The sequence below is a fragment of the Narcine bancroftii genome, chromosome 4 (assembly GCF_036971445.1).
Source record: "Narcine bancroftii isolate sNarBan1 chromosome 4, sNarBan1.hap1, whole genome shotgun sequence".
NCBI lineage: Eukaryota > Metazoa > Chordata > Chondrichthyes > Torpediniformes > Narcinidae > Narcine > Narcine bancroftii.
In genome coordinates this window covers 45,581-62,664 of record NC_091472.1, presented here as the reverse complement: position 1 = coordinate 62,664, position 17,084 = coordinate 45,581, and positions in this window count along the sequence as shown.

Genomic DNA, 17,084 nt, shown 5'->3' with positions numbered 1-17,084 from the left:
ATTCCATGCCTCTGATTCCCTTCATCTGATTCCCTGCCTCTTATTCCCCGCCACTGATTCCCCGCCTCTGATTACCCACCTCTGATTCCCCGCCTCTGATTCCCCGCCTCTGATTCCCCGCCTCAGTTTCCCTGCCTCAGATTCCCTGCCTCAGATTCCCTGCCTCGGAATCCCCCCTCTGATTCCCCGCCTCTGGTACACCGCCTCAGATTTGCCCGCCTCAGATTCCCTGCCTCAGATTCCCTGCCTCAGATTCCCTTCATCTGATTCCCATCATCTGATACCCTGCCTCTTATTCCCCGCCTCTGATTCCCTGCCTCAGATTCCCCGCCTCAGATTCCCTGCCTCAGATTCCTTGCCTCAGATTCCCTGCCTCTGATTCCCCGCATCTGATTCCTCGCCTCTGATTCCCCGCCTCTGATTCACCGCCTCTGATTCCCCGCCTCTCATTCCCCGGCTCAGATTCCCCGGCTCTGATTCCCTGCCCCAGATTCCCTGCCTCAGATTCCCAACCTCAGATTCTCTTCATCTGATTTCCTTCATCTGATTCCCCGCATCTTATTCCCCGCCTCTGATTCCCCGCCTCTGATTCCCCGCCTCTGATTCCCCACCTCTAATTACCCGCCTCTGATTCCCTTCATCTGATTCCCGTCATCTGATTCCCTGCCTCTTATTCCCCGCCTCTGATTCCCCGCCTCTGATTCCCCGCCTCTGATTCCCCGCCTCTGATTCCCCGACCCTGATTCCCCGCCTCAGATTCCCTGCCTCAGATTCCCTGCCTCAGATTCCCTGCCTCTGATTCCCCGCATCTGATTCTCCGCCTCAGATTCCCCGCATCAGATTCCCCGCCTCAGATTCCACGCCTCAGATTCCCTGCCTCAGATTCCCAGCCTCTGATTCCCTTCATCTGATTCCCTTCATCTGATTCCCTGCCTCTTATTCCCTGCCTCTTATTCCCCGCCTCTGATACCCCTCCTCTGATTCCACGCCTCTGATTCCCCGCCTCAGATTCCCTGCCTAAGATTCCCTGCCTCAGATTCCCTGCCTCTGATTCCCCGCCTCTGATTCCCCGCCTCGGATTCCCCGCCTCTGATTCCCCGCCTCTGATTCCCCGCCTCAGATTCCCCGCCTCAGATTCCCCGCCTCAGATTCCCCGCCTCAGATTCCCTGCCTCAGATTCCCTTTCTCAGATTCCCTTCATCTGATTCCCTTCATCTGATTCCGGGCCTCTTATTCCCCGCCTCTGATTCCCCGCCTCTGAATCCCCACCTCTGATTCCCCGCCACTGATTCCCCGCCTCTGATTCCCTGCCTCAGATTCCCTGCCTCAGACTCCCTGCCTCAGATTCCCTTCCTCTGATTCCCCGCATCTGATTCCCCGCCTCTGATTCCCCGCCTCTGATTCCCCGCCTCTGATTCCCCGCCTCTGATTCCCCACCTCAGATGCCCCGGCTCTGATTCCCTGCCTCAGATTCCCTGCCTCAGATTCCCTGCCTCAGATTCCTTTCATCTGATTCCCTCATCTGATTCCCTGCCTCTTATTCCCCGCCTCTGATTCCCCGCCTCTGATTCCCCGCCTCTGATTCCCTGCCTCTGATTCCCCGCCTCTGATTCCCTTCATCTGATTCCCTTCATCTGATTCCCTGCCTCTTATTCCCCACCTCTGATTCCCCGCTTCTGATTCCCCGCCTCTGATTCCCCGCCTCAGATTCGCTGCCTCAGATTCCCTGCCTCAGAATCCCTGCCTCTGATTCCCGGCATCTGATTCTCCGCCTCTGAATCCCCGCCTCTGTTTCCCCACCTCTGATTCCCCGCCTCTTATTCCCCGCCTCAGATTCCCTGCCTCAGATTCCCTGCCTCAGATTCCCTGCCTCTGATTCCCCGCATCTGATTCCCCGCCTCTGATTCACTGCCTCAGATTCCCCGCCTCTGATTCCCCGCCTCTGATTCCCCGCCTCTGATTCCCCGCCTCTGATTCCCCGCCTCTGATTCCCCGCCTCAGATTCCCCACATCAGATTCCCTGCCTCAGACTCCCTGCCTCAGATTCGCTTCATCTGATTCCCTTCATCTGATTCCCTGCCTCTTATTCCCCACCTCTGATTCCCCACCTCTGATTCCCCACCTCTGATTCCCCGCCTCTGATTCCCCGCCTCAGATTTCCTGCCTCAGATTCCCTGCCTCAGATTCCCTTCATCTGATTCCCTTCATCTGATTCCCTGCCTCTTATTCCCCGCCTCTGATTCCCCGCCTCTGATTCCCCGCCTATGATTCCATGCAACTGATTCCCCACCTCTGTCTCTATGCCTCTCTTTCACCTCCGCTCTTTCCCCTCCACTCTTTACGCGCCTCTCTTTCCCTCCCTCAATTTCAACAACTCTGTTTGATCTGTTCTGTGTACCTTATTTTCAACACACAAGTTCCAACCACTGTGTTTCTCCAATCTCTTTCCGCGCCTCTATTTATCCACCTATGTTTACCCGCCTCTGTTTACCCGCCTGTTTCACCGCCTCTGATTCCCCACCTCAGATTCCACGCCTCAGATTCGCTGCCTCTGATTCCCTGCCTCTGATTCCCCGCCTCTGATTCCCCACCTCTGATTCCCCACCTCAGATTCGCCGGCTCTGATTCCCTGCCTCAGATTCCCTGCCTCAGGTTCCCTGCCTCTGATTCCCCGCCTCTGATTCCCCACCTCTGATTCCCCGCCTCTGATTCCCCGCCTCTGATTCCCAGCCTCTGATTCCCCGCCTCTCATTCCCTGCCTCAGATTCCCCGGCTCTGATTCCCTGCCTCAGATTGCCTGCCTCAGATTCCCTGCCTCTGATTCCCCGCATCTGATTCCCCACCTCAGATTCCCCGCCTCAGATTCCCCGCCTCAGATTCCCCGCCTCTGATTCCCTGCCACTGATTGCCCGCCTCTGATTCCCCGCCTCTGATTCCCTGCCTCAGATTCCCCGGATCTGATTCCCTGCCTCAGATTCCCTGCCTCAGATTCCCTGCCTCTGATTCCCCGCATCTGATTCCCTTCATCTGATTCCCTGCCTCTTATTCCCCGCCTCTGATTCCCCACCTCAAATTCCCTGCCTCGGATTCCCCGCCTCTGATTCCCCGCCTCTGATTCCCCGCCTCAGATTCCCCGCCTCAGATTTCCCGCCTCAGATTCCCCGCCTCAGATTCCCTGCCTCAGATTCCCTGCCTCAGATTCCCTTCATCTGATTCCCTTCATCTGATTCCGGGCCTCTTATTCCCGGCCTCTGATTCCCCGCCTCTGAATCCCCGCCTCTGATTCCCTGCCTCAGATTCCGTGCCTCAGACTCCCTGCCTCAGATTCACTGCCTCAGATTCCCTTCATCTGAAACCCTTCATCTGATTCCCTGCCTCTTATTCCCCGCCTCTGATTCCCCGCCTCTGATTCCCCGCCTCTGATTCCCTGCCTCTGATTCCCCGCCTCTGATTCCCTTCATCTGATTCCCTTCATCTGATTCCCTGCCTCTTATTCCCCACCTCTGATTCCCCGCTTCTGATTCCCCGCCTCTGATTCCCCGCCTCTGATTCTCCGCCTCTGATTCCCCGCCTCAGATTCGCTGCCTCAGATTCCCTGCCTCAGATTCCCTGCCTCTGATTCCCGGCATCTGATTCTCCGCCTCTGAATCCCCGCCTCAGATTCCCCGCCTCAGATTCCCTTCATCTGATTCCCTTCATCTGATTCCCTGCCTCTTATTCCCCGCCTCTGATTCCCCGACTCTGATTCCCCGCCTCTTATTCCCTGCCTCTGATTCCCCGCCTCTGATTCCACGCCTCAGATTCTCTGCCTCAGATTCCCTGCCTCAGATTCCCCGCCTCAGATTCCCTGCCTCAGATTCCCAGCCTCAGATTCCCTGCCTCTGATTCCCCGCCTCTGATTCTCCGCCTCAGATTGCCTTCATCTGATTACCTTCATCTGATTCCCTGCCTCTTATTCCCCTCAACTGATTCCCCGCCTCTTATTCACCGCCTCAGATTCCCCGCCTCTGATTCCCCGCCTCAGACTCCCTGCCTCATATTCCCTGCCTCAGATTCCCTGCCTCTGATTCCCCGCATCTGATTCCGCGCCTCTGATTCCCCGCCTCTGATTCCCCGCCTCAGATTCCCCACCTCTGATTCCCCGCCTCAGATTCCCCGGCTCTGATTCCCTTCCTCGGATTCCCTGCCTCAGATTCCCTGCCTCTGATTCCCTGCCTCTGATTCCCTTCATCTGATTCCCTGCCTCTTATTCCCCGCCACTGATTCCCCGCCTCTGATTACCCACCTCTGATTCCCCGCCTCTGATTCCCCGCCTCAGTTTCCCTGCCTCAGATTCCCTGCCTCAGATTCCCTGCCTCGGAATCCCCCCTCTGATTCCCCGCCTCTGGTACACCGCCTCAGATTTGCCCGCCTCAGATTCCCTGCCTCAGATTCCCTGCCTCAGATTCCCTTCATCTGATTCCCATCATCTGATACCCTGCCTCTTATTCCCCGCCTCTGATTCCCTGCCTCAGATTCCACGCCTCAAATTCCCTGCCTCAGATTCCTTGCCTCAGATTCCCTGCCTCTGATTCCCCGCATCTGATTCCTCGCCTCTGATTCCCTGCCTCTGATTCACCGCCTCTGATTCCCCGCCTCTCATTCCCCGGCTCAGATTCCCCGGCTCTGATTCCCTGCCACAGATTCCCTGCCTCAGATTCCCAGCCTCAGATTCTCTTCATCTGATTTCCTTCATCTGATTCCCCGCATCTTATTCCCCGCCTCTGATTCCCCGCCTCTGATTCCCCGCCTCTGATTCCCCACCTCTAATTCCCCGCCTCGGATTCCCTTCATCTGATTCCCGTCATCTGATTCCCTGCCTCTTATTCCCCGCCTCTGATTCCCCGCCTCTGAATCCCCGCCTCTGATTCCCCGCCTCTGATTCCCCGACCCTGATTCCCCGCCTCAGATTCCCTGCCTCAGATTCCCTGCCTCAGATTCCCTGCCTCTGATTCCCCGCATCTGATTCTCCGCCTCAGATTCCCCGCATCAGATTCCCCGCCTCAGATTCCACGCCTCAGATTCCCTGCCTCAGATTCCCTGCCTCTGATTCCCTTCATCTGATTCCCTTCATCTGATTCCCTGCCTCTTATTCCCTGCCTCTTATTCCCCGCCTCTGATACCCCTCCTCTGATTCCCCGCCTCTGATTCCCCGCCTCAGATTCCCTGCCTAAGATTCCCTGCCTCAGATTCCCTGCCTCTTATTCCCCGCCTCTGATTCCCTGCCTCAGATTCCCCGCCTCAGATTCCCTGCCTCAGATTCCTTGCCTCTGATTCCCCGCCTCTGATTCCCCGCCTCAGATTCCCCGCCTCAGATTCCCCGCCTCAGATTCCCCGCCTCAGATTCCCTGCCTCAGATTCCCTTCATCTGATTCCCTTCATCCGATTCCGGGCCTCTTATTCCCCGCCTCAGATTCCCTGCCTCAGATTCCCTTCATCTGATTCCCTTCATCTGATTCCCTTCATCTGATTCCCTGCCTCTTATTCCCCACCTCTGATTCCCCACCTCTGATTCCCCGCCTCTGATTCCCCGCCTCTGATTCCCCGCCTCTGATTCCCCGCCTCAGATTTCCTGCCTAAGATTGCCTGCCTCAGATTCCCTTCATCTGATTCCCTTCATCTGATTCCCTGCCTCTTATTCCCCGCCTCTGATTCCCCGCCTCTGATTCCCCGCCTCTGATTCCCCGCCTCTGATTCCCCGCCTCAGATTCCCCGCCTCAGATTCCCCGCCTCAGATTCCCCGCCTCAGATTCCCTGCCTCAGACTCCCTGCCTCAGATTCGCTTCATCTGATTCCCTTCATCTGATTCCCTGCCTCTTATTCCCCACCTCTGATTCCCCACCTCTGATTCCCCGCCTCTGATTCCCCGCCTCTGATTCCCCGCCTCTGATTCCCCGCCTCAGATTTCCTGCCTCAGATTCCCTGCCTCAGATTCCCTTCATCTGATTCCCTTCATCTGATTCCATGCCTCTTAATCCCCGCCTCTGATTCCCCGCCTCTGATTCCCCGCCTCTGATTCCCCGCCTCTGATTCCCCGCCTCTGATTACCCGCCTCAGATTCCCTGCCTCAGATTCCATGCCTCAGATTCTCTGCCTCGGATGCCCCTCCTCTGATTCCCCGCTCTGAATCCCCAGCTCTGATTCCCCGCCTCTGATTCCCCGCCTCTGATTCCCCGCCTCAGATTCCCTGGCTCTGATTTCCTGCCTCAGATTCCCTGCCTCAGATTCCCTGCCTCAGATTCCCTGCCTCAGATTCCCTTCAACTGATTCCCTTCATCTGATTCCCTGCCTCTTATTCCCCGCCTCTGATTCCACGCCTCTGATTCCCCGCCTCTGATTCCCCTTCTCTGATCCCCCGCCTCTGATTCCCTGCCTCAGATTCCCTGCCTTAGATTCCCTGCCTCAGAATCCCCGCCTCTGATTCCCTGCCTCTAATTCCCCGCCTCTGATTCCCCGCCTCTGATTCCCCACAACTGAATCCCCGCCTCTGATTCCCCGCCTCTGATTCCCCACCTCAGATTCCCTGCCTCGGATTCCCCGCCTCTGATTCCCCGCCTCTGATTCCCCGCCTCAGATTCCCCGCCTCAGATTTCCCGCCTCAGATTCCCCGCCTCAGATTCCCTGCCTCAGATTCCCTGCCTCAGATTCCCTTCATCTGATTCCCTTCATCTGATTCCGGGCCTCTTATTCCCCGCCTATGATTCCCCGCCTCTGAATCCCCGCCTCTGATTCCCTGCCTCAGATTCCCTGTCTCAGACTCCCTGCCTCAGATTCCCTGCCTCAGACTCCCTGCCTCAGATTCCCTTCCTCTGATTCCCCGCATCTGATTCCCCGCCTCTGATTCCCCTCCTCTGATTCCCCGCCTATGATTCCCCGCCTCTTATTCCCCACCTCAGATGCCCCGGCTCTGATTCCCTGCCTCAGATTCTCTGCCTCAGATTCCCTGCCTCAGATTCCCTTCATCTGATTCCCTCATCTGATTCCCTGCCTCCTATTCCCCGCCTCTGATTCCCCGCCTCTGATTCCCCGCCTCTGATTCCCTGCCTCTGATTCCCCGCCTCTGATTCCCTGCATCTGATTCCCTTCATCTGATTCCCTGCCTCTTATTCCCCATCTCTGATTCCCCGCTTCTGATTCCCCGCCTCTGAATCCCCGCCTCTGATTCCCCGCCTCTGATTCCCCGACCCTGATTCCCCGCCTCAGATTCCCTGCCTCAGATTCCCTGCCTCAGATTCCCTGCCTCTGATTCCACGCATCTGATTCTCCGCCTCAGATTCCCCGCATCAGATTCCCCGCCTCAGATTCCACGCCTCAGATTCCCTGCCTCAGATTCCCTGCCTCTGATTCCCTTCATCTGATTCCCTTCATCTGATTCCCTGCCTCTTATTCCCTGCCTCTTATTCCCCGCCTCTGATACCCCTCCTCTGATTCCCCGCCTCTGATTCCCCGCCTCAGATTCCCTGCCTAAGATTCCCTGCCTCAGATTCCCTGCCTCTTATTCCCCGCCTCTGATTCCCTGCCTCAGATTCCCCGCCTCAGATTCCCTGCCTCAGATTCCTTGCCTCTGATTCCCCGCCTCTGATTCCCCGCCTCAGATTCCCCGCCTCAGATTCCCCGCCTCAGATTCCCCGCCTCAGATTCCCTGCCTCAGATTCCCTTCATCTGATTCCCTTCATCCGATTCCGGGCCTCTTATTCCCCGCCTCAGATTCCCTGCCTCAGATTCCCTTCATCTGATTCCCTTCATCTGATTCCCTGCCTCTTATTCCCCACCTCTGATTCCCCACCTCTGATTCCCCGCCTCTGATTCCCCGCCTCTGATTCCCCGCCTCTGATTCCCCGCCTCAGATTTCCTGCCTCAGATTGCCTGCCTCAGATTCCCTTCATCTGATTCCCTTCATCTGATTCCCTGCCTCTTATTCCCCGCCTCTGATTCCCCGCCTCTGATTCCCCGCCTCTGATTCCCCGCCTCTGATTCCCCGCCTCAGATTCCCCGCCTCAGATTCCCCGCCTCAGATTCCCCGCCTCAGATTCCCTGCCTCAGACTCCCTGCCTCAGATTCGCTTCATCTGATTCCCTTCATCTGATTCCCTGCCTCTTATTCCCCACCTCTGATTCCCCACCTCTGATTCCCCGCCTCTGATCCCCGCCTCTGATTCCCCGCCTCTGATTCCCCGCCTCAGATTTTCTGCCTCAGATTCCCTGCCTCAGATTCCCTTCATCTGATTCCCTTCATCTGATTCCATGCCTCTTAATCCCCGCCTCTGATTCCCCGCCTCTGATTCCCCGCCTCTGATTCCCCGCCTCTGATTCCCCGCCTCTGATTACCCGCCTCAGATTCCCTGCCTCAGATTCCATGCCTCAGATTCTCTGCCTCGGATGCCCCTCCTCTGATTCCCCGCTCTGAATCCCCAGCTCTGATTCCCCGCCTCTGATTCCCCGCCTCTGATTCCCCGCCTCAGATTCCCTGGCTCTGATTTCCTGCCTCAGATTCCCTGCCTCAGATTCCCTGCCTCAGATTCCCTGCCTCAGATTCCCTTCAACTGATTCCCTTCATCTGATTCCCTGCCTCTTATTCCCCGCCTCTGATTCCACGCCTCTGATTCCCCGCCTCTGATTCCCCTTCTCTGATCCCCCGCCTCTGATTCCCTGCCTCAGATTCCCTGCCTTAGATTCCCTGCCTCAGAATCCCCGCCTCTGATTCCCTGCCTCTAATTCCCCGCCTCTGATTCCCCGCCTCTGATTCCCCACAACTGAATCCCCGCCTCTGATTCCCCGCCTCTGATTCCCCACCTCAGATTCCCTGCCTCGGATTCCCCGCCTCTGATTCCCCACCTCTGATTCCCCGCCTCAGATTCCCCGCCTCAGATTTCCCGCCTCAGATTCCCCGCCTCAGATTCCCTGCCTCAGATTCCCTGCCTCAGATTCCCTTCATCTGATTCCCTTCATCTGATTCCGGGCCTCTTATTCCCCGCCTATGATTCCCCGCCTCTGAATCCCCGCCTCTGATTCCCTGCCTCAGATTCCCTGCCTCAGACTCCCTGCCTCAGATTCCCTGCCTCAGACTCCCTGCCTCAGATTCCCTTCCTCTGATTCCCCGCATCTGATTCCCCGCCTCTGATTCCCCTCCTCTGATTCCCCGCCTATGATTCCCCGCCTCTTATTCCCCACCTCAGATGCCCCGGCTCTGATTCCCTGCCTCAGATTCTCTGCCTCAGATTCCCTGCCTCAGATTCCCTTCATCTGATTCCCTCATCTGATTCCCTGCCTCCTATTCCCCGCCTCTGATTCCCCGCCTCTGATTCCCCGCCTCTGATTCCCTGCCTCTGATTCCCCGCCTCTGATTCCCTGCATCTGATTCCCTTCATCTGATTCCCTGCCTCTTATTCCCCATCTCTGATTCCCCGCTTCTGATTCCCCGCCTCTGATTCCCCGCCTGTGATTCTCCTCCTCTGATTCCCTGCCTCAGATTCGCTGCCTCAGATTCCCTGCCTCAGAATCCCTGCCTCTGATTCCCGGCATCTGATTCTTCGCCTCTGAATCCCCGCCTCTGATTCCCCACCTCTGATTCCCCGCCTCTGATTCCCCGCCTCAGATTCCCCGCCTCAGATTCCCTGCCTCAGATTCCCTGCCTCTGATTCCCCGCATCTGATTCCCCGCCTCTGATTCACTGCCTCAGATTCCCCGCCTCTGATTCCCCGCCTCTGATTCCCCGCCTCTGATTCCCCGCCTCTGATTCCCCGCCTCTGATTCCCCGCCTCTGATTCCCCGCCTCAGATTCCCCACCTCAGATTCCCTGCCTCAGACTCCCTGCCTCAGATTCGCTTCATCTGATTCCCTTCATCTGATTCCCTGCCTCTTATTCCCCACCTCTGATTCCCCACCTCTGATTCCCCGCCTCTGATTCCCCGCCTCTGATTCCCCGCCTCTGATTCCCCGCCTCAGATTTCCTGCCTCAGATTCCCTGCCTCAGATTTCCTTCATCTGATTCCCTTCATCTGATTCCCTGCCTCTTATTCCCCGCCTCTGATACCCCGCCTCTGATTTCCCACCTCTGATTCCCCGCCTCTGATTCCCCGCCTCTCATTCCCCGCCTCTGATTCCCCGCCTCAGATTCCCTGCCTCAGACTCCCTGCCTCAGATTCGCTTCATTTGATTCCCTTCATCTGATTCCCTGCCTCTTATTCCCCACCTCTGATTCCCCACCTCTGATTCCCCGCCTCTGATTCCCCGCCTCTGATTCCCCGCCTCTGATTCCCCGCCTCAGATTTCCTGCCTCAGATTCCCTGCCTCAGATTCCCTTCATCTGATTCCCTTCATCTGATTCCCTGCCTCTTATTCCCCGCCTCTGATTCCCCGCCTCTGATTCCCCGCCTCTGATTCCCCACCTCTGATTCCCCGACTCTGATTCCCCGCCTCAGATTCCCCGCCTCAGATTCCATGCCTCAGATTCTCTGCCTCGGAATCCCCTCCTCTGATTCCCCGCCTCTGAATCCCCAGCTCTGATTCCCCGCCTCCGATTCCCCGCCTCTGATTCCCCGCCTCAGATTCCCTGGCTCTGATTTCCTGCCTCAGATTCCCTGCCTCAGATTCCCTGCCTCAGATTCCCTGCCTCAGATTCCCTTCATCTGATACCCTTCATCTGATTCCCTGCCTCTTATTCCCCGCCTCTGATTCCACGCCTCTGATTCCCCGCCTCAGATTCCCCGCCTCTGATCCCCCGCCTCTGATTCCCTGCCTCAGATTCCCTGCCTCAGATTCCCTGCCTCATAATCCCCGCCTCTGATTCCCTGCCTCTTATTCCCCGCCTCTGATTCCCCGCCTCTGATTCCCCACCACTGAATCCCCGCCTCTGATTCCCCGTCTCTGATTCCCCGCCTCTTATTCCCTGCCTCTGATTCCCCACCTCAGATTCCCCGGCTCTGATTCCCTGCCTCAGATTCCCTGCCTCAGATTCCCATCCTCTGATTCCCCGCATCTGATTCCCTTCATCTGATTCCCTGCCTCTTATTCCCCGCCTCTGTTTCCCCACCTCAGATTCCCTGCCTCGGATTCCCCGCCTCTGATTCCCCGCCTCTGATTCCCCGCCTCAGATTCCCCGCCTCAGATTCCCTGCCTCAGATTCCCCGCCTCTGATTCCCTGCAACTGATTCCCTGCCTCTGATTCCCCGCCTCAGATTCCCCGCCTCTGATTCCCCGCCTATGATTCCATGCAACTGATTGCCCGCCTCTGATTCCCCGCCTCTGATTCCCCGCCTCTGATTCCCCACCTCTGTCTCTATGCCTCTCTTTCACCTCCGCTCTTTCCCCTCCACTCTTTACGCGCCTCTCTTTCCCTCCCTCAATTTCAACAACTCTGTTTGATCTGTTCTGTGTACCTCATTTTCAACACACAAGTTCCAACCACTGTGTTTCTCCCATCTCTTTCCCCGCCTCTATTTATCCACCTATGTTTACCCGCCTCTGTTTACCCGCCTGTTTCACCGCCTCTGATTCCCCACCTCAGATTCCCCGCCTCAGATTCGCTGCCTCTGATTCCCTGCCTCTGATTCCCCGCCTCTGATTCCCCGCCTCTGATTCCGCACCTCAGATTCGCCAGCTCTGATTCCCTGCCTCAGATTCCCTGCCTCAGGTTCCCTGCCTCTGATTCCCCGCCTCTGATTCCCCACCTCTGATTCCCCGCCTCTGATTCCCCGCCTCTGATTCCCCGCCTGTGATTCCCCGCCTCTGATTCCCCGCCTCTTATTCCCTGCCTCAGATTCCCCGGCTCTGATTCCCTGCCTCAGATTGCCTGCCTCAGATTCCCTGCCTCTGATTCCCCGCATCTGATTCCCCACCTCAGATTCCCCGCCTCAGATTCCCCGCCTCAGATTCCCCGCCTCTGATTCCCTGCCACTGATTGCCCGCCTCTGATTCCCCGCCTCTGATTCCCTGCCTCAGATTCCCCGGCTCTGATTCCCTGCCTCAGATTCCCTGCCTCAGATTCCCTGCCTCTGATTCCCCGCATCTGATTCCCTTCATCAGATTCCCTGCCTCTTATTCCCCGCCTCTGATTCCCCACCTCAGATTCCCTGCCTCGGATTCCCCGCCTCTGATTCCCCGCCTCTGATTCCCCGCCTCAGATACCCCGCCTCAGATTCCCCGCCTCAGATTCCCCGCCTCAGATTCCCTGCCTCAGATTCCCTGCCTCAGATTCCCTTCATCTGATTCCCTTCATCTGATTCCGGGCCTCTTATTCCCCGCCTCTGATTCCCCGCCTCTGAATCCCCACCTCTGATTCCCCGCCACTGATTCCCCGCCTCTGATTCCCTGCCTCAGATTCCCTGCCTCAGACTCCCTGCCTCAGATTCCCTTCCTCTGATTCCCCGCATCTGATTCCCCGCCTCTGATTCCCCGCCTCTGATTCCCCGCCTCTGATTCCCCGCCTCTGATTCCCCACCTCAGATGCCCCGGCTCCGATTCCCTGCCTCAGATTCCCTGCCTCAGATTCCCTGCCTCAGATTCCCTTCATCTGATTCCCTCATCTGATTCCCTGCCTCCTATTCCCCGCCTCTGATTCCCCGCCTCTGATTCCCCGCCTCTGATTCCCTGCCTCTGATTCCCCGCCTCTGATACCCTTCATCTGATTCCCTTCATCTGATTCCCTGCCTCTTATTCCCCATCTCTGATTCCCCGCTTCTGATTCCCCGCCTCTGATTCCCCGCCTGTGATTCTCCTCCTCTGATTCCCCGCCTTAGATTCGCTGCCTCAGATTCCCTGCCTCAGAATCCCTGCCTCTGATTCCCGGCATCTGATTCTTCGCCTCTGAATCCCCGCCTCTGATTCCCCACCTCTGATTCCCCGCCTCTGATTCCCCGCCTCAGATTCCCCGCCTCAGATTCCCTGCCTCAGATTCCCTGCCTCTGATTCCCCGCATCTGATTCCCCGCCTCTGATTCACTGCCTCAGATTCCCCGCCTCTGATTCCCCGCCTCTGATTCCCCGCCTCTGATTCCCCGCCTCTGATTCCCCGCCTCTGATTCCCCGCCTCTGATTCCCCGCCTCAGATTCCCCACCTCAGATTCCCTGCCTCAGACTCCCTGCCTCAGATTCGCTTCATCTGATTCCCTTCATCTGATTCCCTGCCTCTTATTCCCCACCTCTGATTCCCCACCTCTGATTCCCCGCCTCTGATTCCCCGCCTCTGATTCCCCGCCTCTGATTCCCCGCCTCAGATTTCCTGCCTCAGATTCCCTGCCTCAGATTTCCTTCATCTGATTCCCTTCATCTGATTCCCTGCCTCTTATTCCCCGCCTCTGATACCCCGCCTCTGATTTCCCACCTCTGATTCCCCGCCTCTGATTCCCCGCCTCTCATTCCCCGCCTCTGATTCCCCGCCTCAGATTCCCTGCCTCAGACTCCCTGCCTCAGATTCGCTTCATTTGATTCCCTTCATCTGATTCCCTGCCTCTTATTCCCCACCTCTGATTCCCCACCTCTGATTCCCCGCCTCTTATTCCCCGCCTCTGATTCCCCGCCTCTGATTCCCCGCCTCTGATTCCCCGCCTATGATTCCATGCAACTGATTGCCCGCCTCTGATTCCCCACCTCTGTCTCTATGCCTCTCTTTCACCTCCGCTCTTTCCCCTCCACTCTTTACGCGCCTCTCTTTCCCTCCCTCAATTTCAACAACTCTGTTTGATCTGTTCTGTGTACCTCATTTTCAACACACAAGTTCCAACCACTGTGTTTCTCCCATCTCTTTCCCCGCCTCTATTTATCCACCTATGTTTACCCGCCTCTGTTTACCCGCCTGTTTCACCGCCTCTGATTCCCCACCTCAGATTCCCCGCCTCAGATTCGCTGCCTCTGATTCCCTGCCTCTGATTCCCCGCCTCTGATTCCCCGCCTCTGATTCCGCACCTCAGATTCGCCGGCTCTGATTCCCTGCCTCAGATTCCCTGCCTCAGGTTCCCTGCCTCTGATTCCCCGCCTCTGATTCCCCACCTCTGATTCCCCGCCTCTGATTCCCCGCCTCTGATTCCCCGCCTCTGATTCCCCGCCTCTGATTCCCCGCCTCTTATTCCCTGCCTCAGATTCCCCGGCTCTGATTCCCTGCCTCAGATTGCCTGCCTCAGATTCCCTGCCTCTGATTCCCCGCATCTGATTCCCCACCTCAGATTCCCCGCCTCAGATTCCCCGCCTCAGATTCCCCGCCTCTGATTCCCTGCCACTGATTGCCCGCCTCTGATTCCCCGCCTCTGATTCCCTGCCTCAGATTCCCCGGCTCTGATTCCCTGCCTCAGATTCCCTGCCTCAGATTCCCTGCCTCTGATTCCCCGCATCTGATTCCCTTCATCTGATTCCCTGCCTCTTATTCCCCGCCTCTGATTCCCCACCTCAGATTCCCTGCCTCGGATTCCCCGCCTCTGATTCCCCGCCTCTGATTCCCCGCCTCAGATACCCCGCCTCAGATTCCCCGCCTCAGATTCCCCGCCTCAGATTCCCTGCCTCAGATTCCCTGCCTCAGATTCCCTTCATCTGATTCCCTTCATCTGCTTCCGGGCCTCTTATTCCCCGCCTCTGATTCCCCGCCTCTGAATCCCCACCTCTGATTCCCCGCCACTGATTCCCCGCCTCTGATTCCCTGCCTCAGATTCCCTGCCTCAGACTCCCTGCCTCAGATTCCCTTCCTCTGATTCCCCGCATCTGATTCCCCGCCTCTGATTCCCCGCCTCTGATTCCCCGCCTCTGATTCCCCGCCTCTGATTCCCCACCTCAGATGCCCCGGCTCTGATTCCCTGCCTCAGATTCCCTGCCTCAGATTCCCTGCCTCAGATTCCCTTCATCTGATTCCCTCATCTGATTCCCTGCCTCTTATTCCCCGCCTCTGATTCCCCGCCTCTGATTCCCCACCTCTGATTCCCTGCCTCTGATTCCCCGCCTCTGATTCCCTTCATCTGATTCCCTTCATCTGATTCCCTGCCTCTTATTCCCCACCTCTGATTCCCCGCTTCTGATTCCCCGCCTCTGATTCCCCGCCTGTGATTCTCCGCCTCTGATTCCCCGCTTCAGATTCGCTCCCTCAGATTCCCTGCCACAGAATCCCTGCCTCTGATTCCCGGCATCTGATTCTCCGCCTCTGAATCCCCGCCTCTGATTCCCCACCTCTGATTCCCCGCCTCTGATTCCCCGCCTCAGATTCCCTGCCTCAGATTCCCTGCCTCTGATTCCCCGCATCTGATTCCCCGCCTCTGATTCACTGCCTCAGATTCCCCGCCTCTGATTCCCCGCCTCTGATTCCCTGCCTCTGATTCCCCGCCTCTGATTCCCCGCCTCTGATTCCCCGCCTCTGATTCCCCGCCTCTGATGCCCCGCCTCAGATTCCCCACCTCAGATTCCCTGCGTCAGACTCCCTGCCTCAGATTCGCTTCATCTGATTCCCTTCATCTGATTCCCTGCCTCTTATTCCCCGCCTCTGATACCCCGCCTCTGATTTCCCACCTCTGATTCCCCGCCTCTGATTCCCCGCCTCTCATTCCCCGCCTCTGATTCCCCGCCTCAGATTCCCTGCCTCAGACTCCCTGCCTCAGATTCGCTTCATTTGATTCCCTTCATCTGATTCCCTGCCTCTTATTCCCCACCTCTGATTCCCCACCTCTGATTCCCCGCCTCTGATTCCCCGCCTCTGATTCCCCGCCTCTGATTCCCCGCCTCAGATTTCCTGCCTCAGATTCCCTGCCTCAGATTCCCTTCATCTGATTCCCTTCATCTGATTCCCTGCCTCTTATTCCCCGCCTCTGATTCCCCGCCTCTGATTCCCCGCCTCTGATTCCCCACCTCTGATTCCCCGACTCTGATTCCCCGCCTCAGATTCCCCGCCTCAGATTCCATGCCTCAGATTCTCTGCCTCGGAATCCCCTCCTCTGATTCCCCGCCTCTGAATCCCCAGCTCGGATTCCCCGCCTCCGATTCCCCGCCTCTGATTCCCCGCCTCAGATTCCCTGGCTCTGATTTCCTGCCTCAGATTCCCTGCCTCAGATTCCCTGCCTCAGATTCCCTGCCTCAGATTCCCTTCATCTGATACCCTTCATCTGATTCCCTGCCTCTTATTCCCCGCCTCTGATTCCACGCCTCTGATTCCCCGCCTCAGATTCCCCGCCTCTGATCCCCCGCCTCTGATTCCCTGCCTCAGATTCCCTGCCTCAGATTCCCTGCCTCATAATCCCCGCCTCTGATTCCCTGCCTCTTATTCCCCGCCTCTGATTCCCCGCCTCTGATTCCCCACCACTGAATCCCCGCCTCTGATTCCCCGTCTCTGATTCCCCGCCTCTTATTCCCTGCCTCTGATTCCCCACCTCAGATTCCCCGGCTCTGATTCCCTGCCTCAGATTCCCTGCCTCAGATTCCCATCCTCTGATTCCCCGCATCTGATTCCCTTCATCTGATTCCCTGCCTCTTATTCCCCGCCTCTGTTTCCCCACCTCAGATTCCCTGCCTCGGATTCCCCGCCTCTGATTCCCCGCCTCTGATTCCCCGCCTCAGATTCCCCGCCTCAGATTCCCTGCCTCAGATTCCCCGCCTCTGATTCCCTGCAACTGATTCCCTGCCTCTGATTCCCCGCCTCAGATTCCCCGCCTCTGATTCCCCGCCTATGATTCCATGCAACTGATTGCCCGCCTCTGATTCCCCGCCTCTGATTCCCCGCCTCTGATTCCCCACCTCTGTCTCTATGCCTCTCTTTCACCTCCGCTCTTTCCCCTCCACTCTTTACGCGCCTCTCTTTCCCTCCCTCAATTTCAACAACTCTGTTTGATCTGTTCTGTGTACCTCATTTTCAACACACAAGTTCCAACCACTGTGTTTCTCCCATCTCTTTCCCCGCCTCTATTTATCCACCTATGTTTACCCGCCTCTGTTTACCCGCCTGTTTCACCGCCTCTGATTCCCCACCTCAGATTCCCCGCCTCAGATTCGCTGCCTCTGATTCCCTGCCTCTGATTCCCCGCCTCTGATTCCCCGCCTCTGATTCCGCACCTCAGATTCGCCAGCTCTGATTCCCTGCCTC